We start from the raw sequence: 14,204 nt of genomic DNA, 5'->3' as shown, positions 1-14,204 counted from the left end.
GGAAGGGACCTTGGAGGTCTAGTCCAACCCCCTGCTCGGGTAGGAAACCCTACACCATTTCGACAAATGGCTGTCCAGTCTCTTCTTAAAAACTTCCAGTGTTGGAGCATTTACTGCTTCTGGAGGCAAGCTGTTCCACTGATTAATTGTTCTCACTGTCAGGAAGTTTCTCCTTAGTTCTAGGTTGCTTCTCTCCTTGATTAGTTTCCACCCGTTGCTTCTTGTCCTGCCTTCAGGTGCTTTGGAAAATAGCTTAATTCCCTCTTTTTTATGGCAGCCCCTGAGATATTGCAATACTGCTATCATGTCCCCCCTTGTCCTTCTCTTCGTTAAACTAGACATACCCAAGTTGTTGAAATTCATTTTTTTCTCATTAATCTACACTCAGTACCCCATAATGACAAAGTGAAAACATAATTTTAGAAATGTCTATAAATTTATTAAAAAGAAAAAACTGAAATATCACATTGCATAAGCAGTCAGACCCTTCACAGTACTTTGTTGAAGCACCTTTGGCAGCAATTATAGCCTCAAGTCTTTTGGGGTATGACACAACAAGTTTTGTGCACCTGGATTGGAGGATTTTCTGCCATTCTTCCTTGCAAATCTTCCCAAGCTCAATCAGGCTGGATAGCGACTATCAGTGGACAGCCATTTTCAGTTTCCTCCAGAGATGTTCAATAGTCAGGGCTGTCAACAACTATCAAGAGAAATGGGAGGCACCTGATCTAAATTTCTAGTGTTGTTGCAAAAAGTCTGAATACCTAAGCCAATGTGATATTTCAGTTTTTTTCTTCTTAATAAATTTACAGACATTTCTAAAATTCTGTTTTGACTTTGTCATTATGGGGTACTGAGTATAGATTAATGAGAAAAAAAATGAATTTCAACAACTGTAGAATCAGGCTGCAGCATAGCAAAATTGACAAAAGTGAAGGGGGTGGGAATACTTTCTGACTGCACTGTTTATTGCTTTTATGAGTGCTTTTTAAAATTAAATTATTATTATTAAATTTATTTGTCTCCCATCTTGTGGTTCTCTGTATAATTAAATAATATAATGAAGATTTTAGCACTAAACTCAAAAATTTATACTTTTGGGTATCATAAAAATAATTTAATTTACTCTTCATAGAACTTTTATTAACTGCACAACCTCAATAATTATCTCTTTATCCTCTTTTCTGAACATGTACTTTTATTTTAAACAAAAGGATTTTTAAAAACACAAAAACCAAGCTAATTTTTCCAAGTCAAGCAATTTTCTTATTTCTTTGCCAGATACCTTTCCTCCAGTTCAACTTTTATATGTAAATCATTATAATTTGAATTTTTATAATAACTTATATTAAGAATGTGATCTCATTAATGTGCCCAAAGTTAGGAACTAACTGAGATTTTAACTCATGCTTTTACCACTAAAGCAAGTATTTTATTAGATTTAAATGTTTATAATTGTGCTGGCTCTAGGCTATAATAAAATTGGTTGTGATTTAATTTGGTCAGGATGCACAAACCTTTTACTATTAAAAAGCAATTATTACAAGAGAAAATTATGATATCTGAAAGTTTTACAAACCTCCAAATTATAAGTTGTACATTCAGAAACACATCCCAAATCTTAAAATTGAGAACATTATATCTGATTTTTCACATATACAAGAGTATATATATGTATGTATATGTATACAAAAACACATCAAATGATATATGCATATGCTGTTTACTTATCAGTTTGTAATATTAACCTGTCTCTGAGGATATATAAAATAGTACTGATATTTATCCTTGCATTTTTAAAGGATTTTGAAATGCAAATTCTGAAAGCTGAGGCAGAAGGCAGTAGTTTTCAGTCCAGGTAAACACCTAGAGGCAAACAAAATCACTACCAAAAGCCAACATGGGTTTCTCAAAAACAGATCATGCCAGACAAATCTTATTGCATTCTCTGACCAGGTGACAAAATTAGTGGACCAGAAGGAATGCTGTGGATATAATTTATTTGGATTTCAGTAAGGCATTTGATAAAGTAGATCACAACCTACTACTTGATAAGATAGAAAAATGTGGGTTAGACAGCATCATCACCAGATGGATTCGTAGCTGGCTGACTGGCTGTACTCAATGTGTGGTCCTCAATGGAACTACATCTACATAGAGGGAAGTGTGTAGTGGAGTGCCCCATGGCTCTGTTCTGGGCCCAGTGCAACATCTTCATCAAGGGTTTGGATGAGGAGATAGATGGGGAACTCATTAAATTTGCAGATGACACCAAGCTGGCAGGAATAGCCAACACTCCAGAAGACAGGCTTAGGATACAGGAGGATCTGGACAGACTTGAACACTAGGCACTATGTAACAAAATTAAATTCAATGGTGAAAAAAGTAAGGTTGTACATTTAGGCAAGAAAAACCAAACGCACAGGTATAGTATAGGTGGTACCTTGCTCAATAGTGGTAACTGTGAGAGGGATCTCAGAGTTCTAGTGGACAATCACTTAAATATGAGCCAGTAGTGTGCTGCAGCTACTAAAAAAGCCAACACAGTGCTGGGCTGCATTAACAGAGGAATAGAATCAAGATCATATGAAGTGTTAATACCACTTTACAATGCCTTGGTAAGGCCACACTTGGAATACTGCATCCAGTTTTGGTCACCACAATGTAAAAAAGATTTGAGACTCTAGAAAAAGTACAGAGAAGAGCAACAAAGATGATTAGGGAACTGGAGGCTAAAACATATAAGGAACCGTTGCTGGAATTGGGTATGTCTAGTTTAATGAAGAGAAGGACGAGGAGGGACTTGATAGCAGTCTTTCAATATCTCAGGGGTTGCCATAAAGAAGAGGGAGTCAAGCTATTCTCCAAAGCACCTGAAGACAGGACAAGAAATAACGGATGGAAACTAACCAAAGAGAGAAGCAAACTAGAACTAAGGAGAAATTTCCTGATAGTCAGAACAATTAATCAGTGGAACAACCTGCCTCCAGAAGTGGTGAATGCTCCAACACTAGAAGTTTTTAAGAAAAGACTGGACAGCCATTTGTCTGAAATGGTATAGGGTTTCCTGCCTGAGCAGGGGGTTGGACTAGATGACCTCTAAGGTCCCTTCCAACATCATCATCGTCATCATCACAGCATGGCATTTACTCTTTGCTCATCTGCAAACACATCCTGAGGTGTGTTTTCCTCTCCCTTTTAGTAGTACTTTTTCCCATCATTTACTGATGCTTAAAACTGTCTCAAACTGTACAAGCAGATTTATTATAAGGCAAATTATATATGCATCCTGCAAAACTCTTCATAATAATAGAATCAAGAGGGTCGTGTGTAGGAGGAGAAATTCCCCATGAATGAAGGAACACAACAGAATTCAAATTTCCATTTTCTTATTTGATTCATGTCTTCTAAATCTTAAGTTCTTCTTCTTGTTGTTGTTAGTTGCAAAGTCATGTCCGACCCATCACGACCCCATGGACAATGTTCTTCCAGACCTTCCTGTCCTCTACCATCTTCTGAAATCCATTTAAGCTCACGCCTACTACTTCAGTGACTCCATCTCTGTCGTCCCCTTCTTCTATTGCCCTCAATCTTTCCCAGCATTAGGCCCTTCTCCAGTGAGTCTTTCCTTCTCATTAGGTGGCCAAAGTACTTGAGTTTCAACTTCAGGATCTGGCCTTCTAAAGAACAGTCATGGTTGATCTCCTCTAGAACTGACTGGTCCGATCGCCTTGCAGTCCAGGGGACTCACAGGAGTCTTCTCCAGCACCATAGTTCAAAGGCCTCAATTCTTTTGCGCTCAGCCTTTCTTATGGTCCAACTTTCACAGCCATCTAAATCATAATACTTACTCTCTTCTTCCTTACCAACCATTTTTCAGTCAACCACTACCCATTTAACCCATTACAAGTATAGCCATAACTGTCAAATACATAAATCATTTCCTTTTCCTACACTTTCCTACACATTTCTTGTCCTAATATTATCTCTATTTTCTATAGCTTTTACCTGAATTTTCCCTTAAACCCAGCCATTCCTACTTGCCCTTCTCTTTTACAGAATTTGCAGAAGCAAGATCTGACATGCAAAAAGCCTACAATTCATATTTTTAATCCAGAAACACAATGTGTTACACACAACAATATCTTGATTTACCTTGAAAAGAAACACAATATACTTAAGAGGAGTCTCATCACTTGGTCTTCATTTAACTTAAATTTATTGGCTACCCAACTTCAATGGGCTCTGGGGAATGTACAAATTTAGAAAAACAAAATGAAAACAAAAATCTTAAAAACAGGTAAAAACATTAAATTAGACAGCAATCATAATAGTAAGCTGATTACACAATTTCCAAAGCTTTCTTCACAAAACTGCAATAATAACAAATGTTGTAATAGCAAATTCCACCCAACAATGAAATGTAACAGAATATTCAAGAATTTAGTGATTGTGGGACTACATTTCATAAATGATAATCTCTACACTGTAGAGTTTGGTAATCTATATATATAATTTTTCCTTTCTTGTATCATGGCTAGTTTGCTCCAGATGTAATTTCTAAGTGTTATGTTAAGTGTCACACAAAGGGTGCTTTTGCAAAATGCAGTCCAGGAATTGATAAAACACCAATGGTTCTACCATACTTATATGTGGTAGCAATAGCACTTAGATGTATATACCGCTTCATAGTGCTTTACAGCCCTTTCTAAGCAGTTTACAGAATCAGCATACTGTCTCCCAACAATCTGGGTCCTCATTTTACAGACCTCAGAAGGATGGAAGGTTGAATCAACCTTGAGCTGGTCAGAATTGAACTGCTGGCAGTTGGCAGAATTAGCCTGCAATATTGCATTCTAATCTCTGTGCCACTACGGCTCTTATTTTACCAGGACAAATAATGTTGAATCACTACTGAAACTGTATGTTACAGAATTAAGGATCGTGTCAGTAATGAAACTCACCCTCTCCATTCTGCTAGATATGCTGAGCTTATTTGTTGAATGTAAAAGCACCTACCATCAGTGGATACCTATCTTATGTTGGTCTTATAATCTTCATGTGCTTCACCAGCTGGGGGCACTAGTCTGAGTTACCACTGGGTGCACCGCATCCTTTGATACATAGTATTGTTCAAGTCCATTCACTGACCTTTGTATTTAAATAGCCACAGCTAATTCCCTATCAATGGTGGCCAGAAAGTAAACTTTGAGTCCAATTTCAGACAGATTTAAAGAATGAGCTATTAACATCAAAACCAAAATATTTTGTTTCTTGGCATGTAAAATGATTGCAGGTCAAGTCGATCAATGAAGCAAACAACTTTTCCTATGTACAGGCCTGCCATTATCCTTGTTTCATCTTTATCACCTGTTGTATAAAGCTATCTGCCAGATGTTCATGGCACAATCTTTTTCCACTGGTAATTTTCCTGGGTAATTTTTATTTGGGTCCATACGGTCATTTCAACAAAGATCTAGGCTTATCACAATAGGATGTTGCTTTTTCATCAAAATCCACCAAGTCAGGCTCACAGTTAAACCATTAAGGTATTGATGCCTAGAAGTCTAAGTGATCCAAATACTGCATCAGGAGTCAGTGCTATAGACACTCAGTGTTGTGTCAAATCCCTCAACTGCCAAACAGGCAGCATCGTACTGGGAACTGCAAAGAGGCCAGATGGGAAACAGACATGACTGGAACTTTAGAAACTTTCTGCTTATGTTGGCATTACTTAAATGCGTGATTGTACTGAAACATACAATCACGGGCTCTTGCATCAGTGGCTGACAGGTATCCCATCTGTTGCACCAGATGTGCACATTACGGGCCCATGGGTTGATTGTACAATTGCCAAGAAAGGATTTATATAATTTGCAAAATGTGTTGCTTTTGCAATGATGGCTTGCCCTATGCTTGATTAAGCTACCCAATGCAATCCACAGGCAAACTGATCATATGTTCAAACATTCCTTGCTCATAATTTCAAGGGCACCCAATCTTTATCCCCTGGTATATTATTTCTCCTGCAGCAATGCCATTCATAAATGTTATATACTTGTGTATAACATTTATGGGCTCTTTTCAGAGTCTTTGCATTATACAAAGTACCCCAAAAGCAGTCACTGAAATGAGTATCAGTCACTACAATGTTTTTATAACATACTATCATTATGCTATGCTTCAATGCTGCTTATTTGTTTTGCAAATATTGTAGAGGCAAGGATCTCTGCAGAAAAAGTCATCTAATTTAATCCAAAAGATCCCTGTAATGATCTCCAAAATCTCCAGCCTTATCATTCAGGTAAAAAATACCAAGGTGTGTAGGCGCAATCAGCACCTCCTGCAACTAAATGCTTTTTGGGTGGATTCCCATTTTAGCATCCTTATTTATATATATAGATCAACTGATGGAACAGGTTGCAGGTTTGGAGCTACTTCATAACTTATCATCATCTTTTTAAAAAGTGCTAAGTCTAACCCATTTGATTACTACCCAAAAGGCTTACTAAGAATAGTTAGTAAATTATATCACAAGACTTATATAACAAACATCTTGGTTGCATAATCCAACAAGGCGGAACCTAGCCGCCTTGTTCCAGGTCCACCATGCACACCTGAACACAAAATTAGGTTGCTGTATACAGTGTTACTTGCAAGCACAACAACAGCAGGCAGAATGTGTGACCAAATGCATAAATGCCTTAAGCAAAATCCCAATCACAAATGAGCTTGCTTGCAAACAATTTCCAAACAACAAGAGTTCAAAGCAGCAGCCAGAAGCACTGGCAGGTCATGACCCCAAGATCTTGGCATGATGGGCGTTGGGCAGTCTGGGTTCAGAGTGGCAGAAATTCAAGGCTTCAAACACATGGAATTCGGGTAGAAAAGTCACTCACCCTTGCTGTGTGACAAGGTACAAAAAGTGCCTTTGTTCTGATTGGTGTAGAGCAGGGGTCTTAAAACTCGGCCCTTTTATGACTCATGGACTTCAACTCCCGGCTGAGGAATTCTGGGAGTTGAAGTGCATGAGTCATAAAAGGGCCGAGTTTTAAGACCCCTGGTATAGAGCATGATGTACTCAAGAGCTGGGTAGTGATCAGGATCCTAGTCCTCATCATGTGACTACAGGCACTGCTGTTCTTCATGACTGCTGATGGGGTCAGCCTTTGGTGCTAAACTGCTTCCTGCCTCCTGAAGTTGACACTCCCCACCACATGCAGAGCATCACAACATTGGCTTCAGATTCATCTGAGCTGGCCCAGACACCAGTGGAACAAGCTGGGGTCAGGTCAGGCCACTGCAGCAGTTAAATTATTCAGAGCTAAGGTTTCACTTCACTTCATAGAACTAAAGTAACGCTTTTGTTATATGGTGCACAATTTTACCCTTATAAAAATGCAAAGCTTTTAGAAGCAGTGCATTCCAAATTTATGAGAATATTTCTCCCTGCCACCTGATTGATTCCCAATGCCCTACTGTGAGTTGAATTAGGATTGCTTTCTATAGTAGCCAGTTGAGAATATAAAGTTTAAGATACTGGCTGCAAATAAACTCTGGAAGTGATTCACTGGCACAATTTGTTCTTGGGAATAAATTCAAATCCTCATGGAAAAACTATAACCAATGATTTCTCCCCCTCTACGGCCTCTCAATTCAACCACTGACAAATAGGGTAGGGTATGGAGAAAGTCAGACAACGTGTCCTTGAACTCATCTCAAACAGATAAGCCTAAATTATGCTTCAGAAAACTCTTATCAAAATCTCTGCACTCTTCCAAACTACTTTTTCAAGGTGTTTTCCATCCCAAATAGAGAAGAGCTTTTCAATTAGCTAGGTTTAGGACCCTAGTCCTGAAACTGGTAGAAGGTAACTCAGTCACATCCTCTACAGCAGTGTTTCTCAACCTTGGCCATTTTAAGTTATGTGGACTTCAACTCCCAGAATTCCCTAGCCAGCCATGCTGGCTGGGGAATTTGGGGAGTTGAAGTCCACACATCTTAAAATGGCCAAGGTTGAGAAACACTGCTCTACAGGTAGTCCTTGACTTATGACCACAAATGGAATTGAAATTTCAGTCATAAGTTAGTGCGATCATAAAACAAGTCATTATGTGTGATCAGACCTGATTTTACAACCATTTTTACTGTGGTCATTAAGCAAATAATAGGTTAAGTGAATCCAGCTTCCTAAATTGTCTTTGCTTGTCAGAAGCCAATTGTGAAAGTTGCAAATCATGATCACTTGACTGCAAGATGCTGCAGCCATTGCAAATGCAAGCTGGTTGGTCATCATAATTTAGAACTATCATTAAATGAGAGGTTGTAGGTTGAGGACTACCTCTGTTACATTTGTCACTGCCTATGTTCAAATGCAGCCAACAGCCCACATCCTGTTGCATTGCTCACCATATCAGGACTGATCCTATGCATTATTATACCCATTCCTTCCTAGGCACACAGGCTGGACTGACTCAAGAGCATACGTGCCATAAAAATGTTGATTCTGCTCCACTGACTATTAGAAGCCAATGTAACTGAATTTACCTATTTGTCTGTCTGGCCATCATTCTGGGAACTAAAATAGTGTTTCTCAATAATTACTGTTTTTTACAGATAGTCCTTGGATTATAACCACTCATTCAGTGACTGCTCAAAGTCACAACAGTGCGGAACAAGGGAGACTTATGAACAGTCCTCAAAGTTGCAGGGTCCCTGCAGTCATCTAATCACAATTCGGGCACTTGGCAACCAACTCCCAATGATGACAGTTACAGCATCTCATGGTCACCCAGTTGTCATCGGCAAACTTCTCTAACAGTTTTCCACAAGCAAAGTCAAAGGGGAGAATGGCAAGAGTGTGTACTACACTCCCACAAGTCACTCCCACTCTCGCAGGTTTTTCTACCGAGGAGCCTCCAGGTAGCATGGGGATTTTATATTCTGTAATGTTTGCCATACTCCATAGTGCCCACCTGCAGCACCGGCCCACCGGCATGGCAAAGCACAAGAAGTTAGCCTGCTGCCCTCTGTAGCACCTGCCTACCCAGGCTCCCTAGTACCCATCTGCCACACTCACTCATCCGTTCCACTCCATAGTGTCCATCCAACTGCACTCTGTAGCACCCACCCACAACACCTGCCTGTGCACCCACACTTCATTGTCCCCACCCACGGCACCCAGGTGCACTTTGTAGCACCAATCCATGGCACCCGCACTGAGCTCTCGCCACTAGCCTGTTTGCCTGGGACTTTGTTTCAGCACCTCTACCCATGTTGAGGGCACATGAGGTCCCTGCTTAACAACCTGTGTGGTTCTTAATAACAGCAAGATCACCCTGGCTAAGTGTGTTTATGACAGCATTGCTTAGTGAAAGAAATTTCAATCCCAACTGCAATCGAATTGAGGACTACTTGTACTATTTTATCAGATTAGTGCTTGAATTTATGCATATATCTTATTCAGGTCCACATATTCTTAATTTTTTTCATTTGCTGTGTATATTTTTCAATATGATTTCTGACCACAAATGAATAAATAATGATCTCTTAGATGTCAATGTTTCTACATTTAGGATTAAGAGATACAATCATGTGCAACATGGCTACACGCATTCACACTTCTCTGGCTCTTGAAACACTGCACAACTCTGCCATCTCATTCTGTCTGGTTTTTATAAGGCTTGTGATACATTTATATTCTCTTTGAAGCTAAACCGTATACAAGTTGAGATACATAACAGGCTGGATAAGCTATTTAAACACAGCGTAGGTTTTCTAAAATATAGATTTCTGAAAATTACACAATCCAAGGCAAGGGAAGAATATAAATATAAAAAACTCAAGACATAAGAAAAAAAAAGTCATTCTATTCTGGTCAATAAGACAGCTATAAGCCACCTTGAAACAAGATCCCATTGCATTTGTCAAGACTCTGTTCGGTAAAATCGGAAGCTTTTCAGGCACCAATTCAAGGTCATACTCTCGGGTAGAAGTTCATTTAATTGCAAGTGCTAGAAAATCCATTTGTCAAAGAAATTCAGCAACTAGAGAGAATAAGATATAAATCACAGCTAGAGCAGATTCAGAATTCAAATCTCACACCTCCTTCTCCCTCCTGTGCAATGTAATAGGCTAAGAGTTTCTTAGTTTGGGGCAGGATGAGAGATTGACACCTGAATATTGTTATTATAACACATCAATCTGATCTTCCTTTCTCATTTTACCTGAACAAGCTCTCATGGTGCAAGCCACCAATTTATTTTATACTGTTAGCTTCCCTTTTCTCTGACTGTTTCAATTTACATATACAGTAGCAAAAAAAGATATGAACACAGCTTTTTTGAGAAAATGCCTTGAAAAACAAGTGCCTTGCTTCCCTTTCAAAAGGTAATTATGTTCTGTGATTTCCTTAGTTTTTTTCCTATCTTATTTTATCTGCATAGAAGTCATACCTCCAGTTATTCAGAGAAAGACTTCTCTGCAGATGTGTTTTTAACAATGCAGGAAATTCAAAATACATAACATTTGTAGAACATATAAATGGTTACATAACACTCACTTTAACCTCTTCCTTTCACAATATATGACAATACATTTAACAACTTCAACAAAACTTTTACCATAAAACAGTTCCTTTCCTATGAAAGACTGAGTACCAAGTAACTGTTTTGTCCCTCCTATAGTTAAACAACTCCCTCCAACACTGCACACTTGCTGACAATACAGGGATAATAATTGGGGAGAGATAGAAATAATCAGAACGATTTAGGCTGGAACAGTGGCTGGAAATAAATAAAGAAAACAAAAGAAAAATGTAAAAACTGGGCAAAGAGCAGCAGGTGTTATGAGGGGGGGGACTAATGGATCACAATCTCAACTTGTCCCAACGGTGTAATGGATCTGCAAAGAAGGCAAATAATATTTTGAAGAGCATCCAGAGGGGTATGGAATCCGGATCACAGAAAACAATTATTCTGTTCTACTCTACCTTGGTCAGGCCTTACTTGGAGTACTGCATTCAATTCTGCACACACCATTTTAAAAAGGACACTGATAAACTGAAGCAAATCTAGAGGAGGGCCACTAGAATGGCAAAAGGACTGGAAACCAAGTCCTAAGAGGAATAGTTAAAAGACCTAGCCTTGCTTTGTTTGTGGAAGAAAAAGGGACCTGATAGTTGTCTTCAAATATCTGACACATTATAGAGTTTGAACTTATTCTCATTTGTGCCAAAGAGTCAGACTAGAATTAACAGGATGAAACTTCAAAGATGTAGATAATGAGTAGACATCAGGAAGAACTTCTAGATAGTAAGGCCTGTCAGTCAGCAGATTGGATTGAAGCATGGGTTTCTCATGCTGAACACAATGGTCAAATTATTCTACTTCAGACACAATACGTGAAGACCCAGCTCTCTGGGAAAGCTCTAAAGATGGGAAAGGTGGAAGGAAAGAGAAAAGGATGACCAGCAGCCAGGAAGATGGACTCTGTTACAATGGCAATGGATACACTTTTGGAGGACTTGAAAGGTCGGGTTAGGGATAGACTGCCATGAAGAAAATCTATGTGGTTGCTGAAAAACATTGTTTGATGGCACATATTTAATCAATCAAACAAACAAATGGGTAGTTTAATATCCCATTCTGTGCAGGCCAAAAAAACCTCAGGGGGAGACTGAGAGAAGTGCATAACATTGGGAGAAGAGATGCATATATCACACCCAAATCAGTGGTCTATGTTTTGAAAATCAATAATCTTATAACAAATTAAAAGATTGTGAAGAACAGCGAACATCTCCCACCAAATCTAAAACACACAAGTAATTTGTTGAAAACTAGTTTATATAAGTTCACTTACGTGCAGAAGCTTCATGTGAGCCTGAATTCATGAGGCTGCAGCATGAGATCACAGAGGTTACTGGTCACCTTTCCTCACAAATTATTGTTATTAGTTATTAGTCAATTACTCTCAATCACTCTGGGCTGCTCACAACAATCAAAGAGACAAACTGCAACAAAAGCAATAAAACATAATAAAGTTAAAAGACAGCAAGTGCAATGAACTGAAGATTTTCATATATTATCCAAACAGGTCTAGAAAAAAAATAGCATTCTAGAGAACCTAAAGGAAGCATCGTAACTTTATGTTATATTATATGAAAGCTTATCTCAATCTGGTTGTAAACTGCTGGTGCTGAATTATAAACTTAGAAGGGAACACATTAAACATAGATTCTCAAACTTAATGGTTACACAACCTTTTAAAATGATGAAGGAACCTGCATGAGCCTAAAACATTTCATTGGGCCCATAGCTGAGCAGTAAGACATACATATCTAACTATTACATTTTAAAGTTATATATTATAGAGGTTTCTCAAATATGGCAGCTATCTAGTGGTACTTGCACAGGCAAAACACCAAGGAAGTTTTGAGAATATATTCCCACTCCACTTAGATAAGAATGATCAAATTTACATTTAAAAAAAAATGTTATCCACCTCAAGTTGCTCATGAGTTCCCAGTTACAAGATTAGCTATTAAATGAAAGAATCTCGGTCTTTCGGGGCTTGTTATAGGTCCAGACAATCTAAGCCATCATCACGTAGGGCACAAATTTCAGGGGGTACAAAAATTGAAAATACTTTCAAAATATACAGTACAAGTATAATATCTAATCTTCATTCCTCATTGCTGTAGACTAGCATTTTCTTTCTATGCTTTTCGAAGATACCCACAAAGTCAGTTGAATGATTTAATGAACAGGATGCCAATCAGATATTGGGACTCACAAAAAAGAAATGATTATTAAAGCTATGGACCTCAGGAAGCTGATAACATTACTGAAGCAAGACCAAAGTCTGATAGGAAGATACTCAGTGAGCAAGTTGCATGACTATCAGCTTATTGAAGTTATACCCAGAAAAGCAATAGCAGCACATTCTGTGCACCAGCGACTCCACTCAAGAATTAAATATAATTATCAGGGGACATCAGTATATGACCTTGCCTAGTTAGCCTGGCATCCTTTAAAACTGCATCTATTAAGTGATCAACTATATGTTATCTGCCAAGATTATTTTACACAGCAAATCAAAAACTATTAGCTACTTCTAGCAATACACCAAACCCTGATGTAATTGATAGCAGCTTGATAGAAAATCATAAACAGGTATTTGTTTGTTTGTTTGTTTATATTAAATATGTATGCCACCCATCTCTCCACCAAATGACTCTGGGTGGCTTACAATACAATAAATAAGAAAAAGAGCGTTGGCTTACCTGAACGCATGTTCTCAGCATGATGATGAAGAATCCACCTATGGGTTATTCCAGTCCTCCTGCCCAATCAGACTAAGTTGTCAAGTTGTCACGCCTCCTCATTATCTAGCTCCTCCCAGTTTCATCGAGGGCGTAGCCAATGACAACAGTTGGACGTGATGACTCTCAAGCAGGTATTCATAAACGGAAAAAAGAAACAGGCCCCCAACCCCTAACTAACTAACAACTCGAAGGGAGGGCGTGGATTCTTCATCATCATGCTGAGAACATGCGTTCAGGTAAGCCAACGCTCTTTCTCCAGCATGATGACTGAAGAATCCACCTATGGGACGTACCAAAGCTCCTGAAGTCCCTATGGGTGGGAAATAGTTGGGGCCTGTGAACCTGATGGTGTCACCACCTGTTGCAAAATACGTCTACCGAAGGCGGCCTCAGCCGAAGCAAACTTGTCCAAGCGATAATGCCTAATAAATGGGGAAAGCGTGGACCATGTCGCCGCCCTACAAATGTCTTCAATAGACGCTTGAGTAGCCCATGCAGCGGTTGTGGCAGCGCTGCGTGTGGAGTGAGCCGTCACATGACCAGGAACGGGTAGGGCAAGAGACGCGTAAGCTGCTGCAATACGAGCCCTAATCCGCCTACCTATAATGGAAGCTGAAACCTTTTGGCCCATTGAGGAAGGCTGGAAAGATATAAACAGGGCTTCTGATTTACAGAAAGAAGCTGTTCGTTTGATATAACAGCGTAAAGCTCTCCGCACGTCCAAAGAGTGCCATTGCCATACCAAGTCATGCGACGGGTGAGGACAGAAGTCCGGGAGAATAATCTCTTCTGCCCTATGGAATACAGTGTTTATTTTTGGAATAAATGAGGGATCTAATCGAAGAATCACCCTGTCCTCGTGAAACAAGCACAGGTCCTT

At 39.1% G+C, this 14,204-nt stretch overlaps 1 protein-coding gene across 15 annotated transcripts in view; it reads right to left on the bottom strand.

Annotated features, from left to right (window-relative positions):
- SEMA5B (semaphorin 5B) overlaps window positions 1-14,204 on the bottom strand; it is a 543,893-nt gene that overhangs the window by 456,527 nt on the left and 73,162 nt on the right. For 9 of the 15 annotated variants that reach the window (XM_039330065.1, XM_039330083.1, XM_039330082.1 and 6 more), the window contains one exon: window positions 11,860-12,010. The exons of the other annotated variants lie outside the window; for them this stretch is intronic. The gene's annotated coding sequence lies outside the window, so the exon portion shown is untranslated. The remainder of the gene's footprint in view (window positions 1-11,859; window positions 12,011-14,204) is intronic. 15 annotated transcript variants of the gene reach the window in all.

This window comes from Crotalus tigris, unplaced genomic scaffold (genome assembly GCF_016545835.1).
Source record: "Crotalus tigris isolate CLP2741 ecotype Arizona unplaced genomic scaffold, ASM1654583v1 scf7180000024424.1579004, whole genome shotgun sequence".
In the NCBI taxonomy this organism is placed as follows: Eukaryota; Metazoa; Chordata; class Lepidosauria; order Squamata; family Viperidae; genus Crotalus; species Crotalus tigris.
Note: the sequence above shows the minus strand (reverse complement) of the source record. Positions and strands in the feature narration are given on the sequence as shown.